Raw genomic sequence first — 7,250 nt, forward strand, 5'->3', positions numbered from 1 at the left:
CATGAGGCACAATACTTGCTAAGGTTTTGCAAATGGGGTAGCAAGCTAAGTGGGCTTGATTGTGGGAAAAACTCCACAGTTAAGCGCGCTTGAGCCAGAGGAGTTCTGGGATGGGTGACCTCCTGGGAAGTCCTGGTTACCGGGTGCAAGCCCCGGAAGTGATGATTGATGCTATGTGATTCGTTCTCCACATTTCACTAGTTTCAATCCCGCTTCTTCACCCCTGTGAGCATCACCCGATGCAATGAGTGCTAAGTGAACTATTCAAAAATCATGAGAAATTAGTCAGTTACGACTACCTCTCATGGAAATGGTCATACGTTTGAATGACTTACTTAACGCAGTTGAATCCCAAAAATGATATCTAATATAATGCACTGCGTAAATCCCCCATACTTAAATTCAAAAAGAGTCAAGGGATCTCTACTTGAATGGTTCATGAGGCACAATACTTGCTAAGGTTTTGCAAATGGGGTAGCAAGCTAAGTGGGCTTGATTGTGGGAAAAACTCCACAGTTAAGCGCGCTTGAGCCAGAGGAGTTCTGGGATGGGTGACCTCCTGGGAAGTCCTGGTTACCGGGTGCAAGCCCCGGAAGTGATGATTGATGCTATGTGATTCGTTCTCCACATTTCACTAGTTTCAATCCCGCTTCTTCACCCCTGTGAGCATCACCCGATGCAATGAGTGCTAAGTGAACTATTCAAAAATCATGAGAAATTAGTCAGTTACGACTACCTCTCATGGAAATGGTCATACGTTTGAATGACTTACTTAACGCAGTTGAATCCCAAAAATGATATCTAATATAATGCACTGCGTAAATCCCCCATACTTAAATTCAAAAAGAGTCAAGGGATCTCTACTTGAATGGTTCATGAGGCACAATACTTGCTAAGGTTTTGCAAATGGGGTAGCAAGCTAAGTGGGCTTGATTGTGGGAAAAACTCCACAGTTAAGCGCGCTTGAGCCAGAGGAGTTCTGGGATGGGTGACCTCCTGGGAAGTCCTGGTTACCGGGTGCAAGCCCCGGAAGTGATGATTGATGCTATGTGATTCGTTCTCCACATTTCACTAGTTTCAATCCCGCTTCTTCACCCCTGTGAGCATCACCCGATGCAATGAGTGCTAAGTGAACTATTCAAAAATCATGAGAAATTAGTCAGTTACGACTACCTCTCATGGAAATGGTCATACGTTTGAATGACTTACTTAACGCAGTTGAATCCCAAAAATGATATCTAATATAATGCACTGCGTAAATCCCCCATACTTAAATTCAAAAAGAGTCAAGGGATCTCTACTTGAATGGTTCATGAGGCACAATACTTGCTAAGGTTTTGCAAATGGGGTAGCAAGCTAAGTGGGCTTGATTGTGGGAAAAACTCCACAGTTAAGCGCGCTTGAGCCAGAGGAGTTCTGGGATGGGTGACCTCCTGGGAAGTCCTGGTTACCGGGTGCAAGCCCCGGAAGTGATGATTGATGCTATGTGATTCGTTCTCCACATTTCACTAGTTTCAATCCCGCTTCTTCACCCCTGTGAGCATCACCCGATGCAATGAGTGCTAAGTGAACTATTCAAAAATCATGAGAAATTAGTCAGTTACGACTACCTCTCATGGAAATGGTCATACGTTTGAATGACTTACTTAACGCAGTTGAATCCCAAAAATGATATCTAATATAATGCACTGCGTAAATCCCCCATACTTAATGTCTATACTTTGTCGGTTCCATTGGGCTTGATTCATAACTTCTTAGCCTTTGCAAGTTTGTGATCATAAGGGTTGTCATAGGTTTGCAATCCATCATGTCAAACCTTTTCAGCACCTTAATCACATACTTTCCTTGACTTAGATAAATCTCATCAGGTCCTTGCCAAACTTCCAACCCAAAATAATAGTGCATTAGCCCTAGATCCTTCATATCGAATTTTGCTGCCAATTGCTTCTTGCACTCTTGAATATGACCTTCCACATCATCCACATATAGAAGAATGATTACGGGTTCATCCTTTACAACCTTGATGTAGAGATTTGGAACAATAGAACTCTTCAAGAAGCCCAATCTTTGTAGGTATGCATCCATCCTTGCATACCATGCCCTTGGTGCTTGCTTGAGGCCATACAATGCCTTCTTCAACCTGTAAACATAAATCTCTCTATCTTTTACTTCAAATCCCAAGGGTTGTTCTATATAGACTTCTTCATCAATAATACCATTTAGTAATTTTGTCTTGACATCCATTTGATGGATGTTCCATCCAATCGATGCTACCAAAGAGACCAACGAACGTATAGTTGTATACCTTGTTGTAGGTGCAAATGTCTCTTCATAGTTGATGCCTTCCTATTGGAAGAAGCCCCTAGCCACAAATATTGCCTTATATTTATCTATACTTCCATCTACTGCATATTTAATCTTGTAGAGCCACTTGGAAGTCACCACAAATTTGTCTTTAGGCCTAGGTACGATCTCCCAAACTCCATTTTTCATTATTAATTGATATTATTCATTCATGGCATCTTTCCATTCTTGATGTTTGACAACCTCTTCAAAGGATGATGGGTCTACTTCTATTAACTTCATCATATAGGCTGCAAATCTGAATATCTTTTAGGCGTCTTACTTTCCCTGAATGTGCCTTTGGCAACTCCATGTCCCTCGACATCTAGGAGAGTAGACTTTAACCAATTAGTTCTCTTTCTATTTTGAGGGATGCTAAATTGTTGCACAGGTTCACTGGGACCTATCTCTTCATGATTTGAATCTTCTTCCTCCCTTTTGCAATCTTCTTCAAACATTGGAGGTTCTTCATCATCAAAGTCAATCGGGAGATCCTTTGATTTCTTGAATGCAATACTTTCATCAAAGATCGCATCTTGACTTACTTCTATTTGGTATCCTTCTTTTATGTCGATCCTATATGCTTTTGAAGTATTACTATAGCCAACAAATATTCCCTTCATTTTTGTAGGATCCAACTTCTTTCTCTTATCTTTCGGAATGTGAGTATAGACAGGACAACCAAATATTCAGAGATGGTCCACACTTGGTTTCTTCGCAGTGAATTCTTCTTCAGGAGTCATGTTGTCTAGTGATCTGTGAGGACTTCGATTTTGAACATATACAATAGTATTTGTTGCTTCACCCCATAGAAATTTTGTCAAGTCTTGATCATGTAACTTGGCTCTATCACTTTCTTTAATTGATTGATTCTTTCGTTCAACAACTCCATTTTGTTCAGGATTTTATGGGACTATCATCTTCGTCTTAATCCCAGCCTCCTTACAAAAAGCTATGAGTTCCTTTGAACTGTATTCTCCTCCATTGTCGGATCTTAGTATTTTTATTCTCATTTCTGTAAGGTTCTCTACTTCAGCTTTAAATTTTTGAAATTTATCGAATACTTCATCCTTGGACTTCAGTAAATAGATCCAAGTTTTCCTTAAGTGGTCATCAATGAATGTTACATAATATAGATGACCTCCAAGAGACTTAGTAGACATAGGACCAAAAACATCAGAATGAATGAGATCCATGATTTCTTTTGACCTTGAAACACTGCTTCCAAATGTGCTCTTAACATTTTTAATAATGCACATCCCTTTCATGATCCTTCATGATCCTCCTTTAGTTCAGGGATGCCATTCACCATTGAATTTAGAGTAAGTAAGATTTTTTAGTGAAGGTGACCAAACCTTCTATGCCAAAGTTCACATGGATTTACTTTAATGTGGACCAAAGCTTGAGAGAGGGGAGTCAATAGTCTGTAGAGTATTCCTTCACGAATCCCAATGATCTTTGCATTTTCAATGCTAGAGATTTTATCCCATACTACAACCTTTCCATCTATAAAAGTGACTCTATCTCCATTATCTTCTAAACATGAAATAAAAAGTAGATTCTTTTGCAAACCTGGTGTTGAAGGAAATGTAACTAGGTTCAGTCTTCATAAATGTACTTTTTAGATTTGTATTTATTCAAGAAAAGAAATATTATTTTTATAATATATGTCAATGAGTTTCTTGCTCATTGAAATAGGTCTAGCACATGTTAAAGTGCTATAGGTGAGTCATAGTCAAAAGAAAATGTTGAAGACCTTAAGGGCATGTTACACCATGTAAATATATGTATAAGAGAATATCACTCCAAGCAAAGTCAAATCTCCTCCGAAGCAAAAACACCACCAAAGAAGCCATCCGAAGCAAAGAAAGCAAGTCAGCCTACAAAGAGTCTTCAAGTCAGCCTAAAAGGAGGGACAATCCTCTATATATAAAGGTTGTCCAATCCACTATAACATCAAGTAATCCACCTTTGGAATCAACAAAGAAAAGATATGAATAAAGGATGATCAAGTGACAAGAAAGGGAGCCTCTAGTGCAACGTACAAGGTGAAGTCTAGGCCGAAGTTAAGTGGACTATTTTCTAGGATAGAAAATAGTCACATGTGCGAGAAACAGAGCCTCTTCCTACGATCATTATAGTACTATCATCACATTCACATAACTTAGTTGGTTGGGCAATCTAAGTATGCCTATAAGGCCCCTCACTCAAACATATAAGGAACTCTCTCAAGCGAAGAAGGAAGAGGTCAACATCACAAGGAAAACAATCATACGTGCGAAGGTAAAGAGGTTGTCTCTGCTGTCATAACAACCCTCCCATTGCAGTCATACAATTTCGTTGGTTGGTGAAGAGAAGAAGGGGATCATCATAAGGAATGAGTATCATCAAAGGTACCTCTTCTAGATCAAGTGCAACAAGGTTTATCAACATTTGAAAGAAGAACGAAGTGTCGGAAGGAGGAGGACAAAGTGTCGGGGAATGAAGTGCCGAAAGAAGGAAGTGATGGGAAACAAAGTGCAGAAAAGAGAAAGGACTGAACTTGTGCTTGGAGGATATTCTTGTTAGGGGTCTAGGGTTTGGAATTGATCAATAAGAAGCTTGAATAATAGAAAATTACTAAAGGGTTTTCCTCTCAAGAGAAGAGAGGTTTTGGCCCTGGTAGAGAGCCAAGATCTTGTGTTCTTGTTCTTATGTTCTGATAGCAGTTTGATGAAGTACACACACATGCATTAATAAGAAGAAGAAGAATATTAAGTTAATAAGAAAAGTAAAAAGGCTCCACAAATTGTTATCAAGTCAGGAAGAATCACACTACACCTAATGCCCTTGATTCCTCAACACCTAGAACAAATAGGATGTTGTTGAGATAAATATTTCCTCCATTCTCTAGCTCTAGCAAGGTTGATCCAATTCCTCTTACAGGATAACTCTTATTGTCACCAAGTTCAAAGTAATAGGAAGATTTTCCTCTTGATAAGGTCTTTAATTTCTTGTGTTCACCTTTCATATGTCTTGGTGCTCCACTGTTGATTACCCAAATATTATCATCTTCAAATGTGCCTGTAAGTGCTGAGAATAACCCTTCGTCCTTTGTAGAAGTCCTGGTCATATTATTCTTGATGTACAATAGGAGATTCCACAATGTCTTGATACCTTTTTTAAGATGGCTTGCTGTCACATAACACTTCTTGAAGGATGTAGTGATATTCATTATGCCCTTTCCCAACCTTGGCTCTGATACCATGTTGAGAAATATATAGGGCTACAATGAGGACGATTTCCCTTAAACTTGATAACTGCTTGTGATGTCTTTTTACTTTTCTTACTTATTAGCTTATTCTCTTGTTATTATGTTATTCTTATCATCAAACAACTACCAAAACAAGAAGATCAACAATACATAGGAACATAGGCTATAGGCTGCAAGCTAGGGCCAAAACCTTTCCACTTAAGAGGAAAACCAACAAATCTCTTCTCTTCGTATAGATTCTTCAAATGATGAATTCCAAGACCTATAGACCAAGACCAATACCCTTCTAGCCAAGTCTGACCTTCTTGATGTTGTGCTTCCTTTGTCCAAGTCAAACCCAATTAAATATCTTCTAGTTGCACAACTTCAACCCCTAGATATAGAATTTCAGCTTCTACTGTGGGTCTGAAATTTTCTGCCCCTACAACAACTGTTTCCTTCACAAGTGTGAGAAAATTTAGGGCTTCCAAGGCTTCCTTTGACCTTCGCTTAAGTTTCTCCTTCTTCTAGGGCTTCAGGATGACCTAATAGACCTCCTTCGACCTTCTTTCTGAAATTTACCAAGTTCAATTTTGCGACAACAAGACCCTAGTCTCCTTCCTTTACATGTGTGAAAATAAAGAGAAATAACCCAAACACTTGTCCTTCGTCCTTCTTCCTTCTTCACTAGCATTCTCCCTCTCATTCGCTTGAATGATGAGAGAATTAATGATGTCCATAGGAGGTCGAGTTCCCTCCTATATATAGGTTTCCAAGATGAAAAGCCCTAATTGAGGTTGACATCTTAGTTGCTAGGCTGACTTGGCCTTGGAGGGTATTTTGACAGTTTTAAATATAAAAATAATTCTTTTTACAAGTTACATTGTGCCCGATGGGGTCTTCTTCATATGGCAATGACTCTTTAGAATTCTTGACCCTAGGACATACCCTAGAAGCACCTAGTGGGTGCTTGAAATCTAAATAAAATGACCATGAGCATGAAACCCATGCTACAAAAATAAAAATAATAATTTTTCTTTCATTTTACAATATACAATACTCAAAGTACATTTCATATTTATGAGGACTGAACCTAGTTACACATATTTCAACACATCTTGCAAACCGAATTCCAAAGGAAGTAGCTACCCAAGCGAAAGAAGAAAAGGATATGTTTCACCATCTTATACTCACACATGCCAATCTAGGGTTGTTGTAGTAAGGCCGAGTTGCAGTCTAAAACCATTGGAGAAGTTGTGGGGTCGAAGTTGCTGGAGAAGTTGTTGGGGTCGAAGTTATTGCTGTAAGTTGTGTAAGGAAAGTTCTTCAAGAAGGAAGGTTGACTTGGTCTTGGAGGGGTCTTTGTCAAGGGTCATAGGTCTTGGAATTCATCATTTGAACATTCTACAAGAAGAGAAAAATTCTTGTGGGTTTTCCTCTAAAGAGAGAGGTTTTGGCCCTGGCTAGCAGCCTACATTTTGTGTCCGCTTGTTTCATTGTTCTTTATTGTTTGGTAGCCAATTGATGATCAAAGCACACAATAATAATCATGTAAAGAAGAACTAACTACAAGTACATCAAGTTCAGTAAAAGAACATGACAATAAATTATCAAAGTGAGAGAAATCACCTAATCTAGCTGCCTCGAGATTTCTCAACATGGTATCAGAGCTAAG

Source organism: Pinus tabuliformis, chromosome 6 (genome assembly GCF_031772625.1).
Source record: "Pinus tabuliformis cultivar Carrire ecotype Pingquan chromosome 6, CPIR1, whole genome shotgun sequence".
NCBI classification, from domain to species: domain Eukaryota; kingdom Viridiplantae; phylum Streptophyta; class Pinopsida; order Pinales; family Pinaceae; genus Pinus; species Pinus tabuliformis.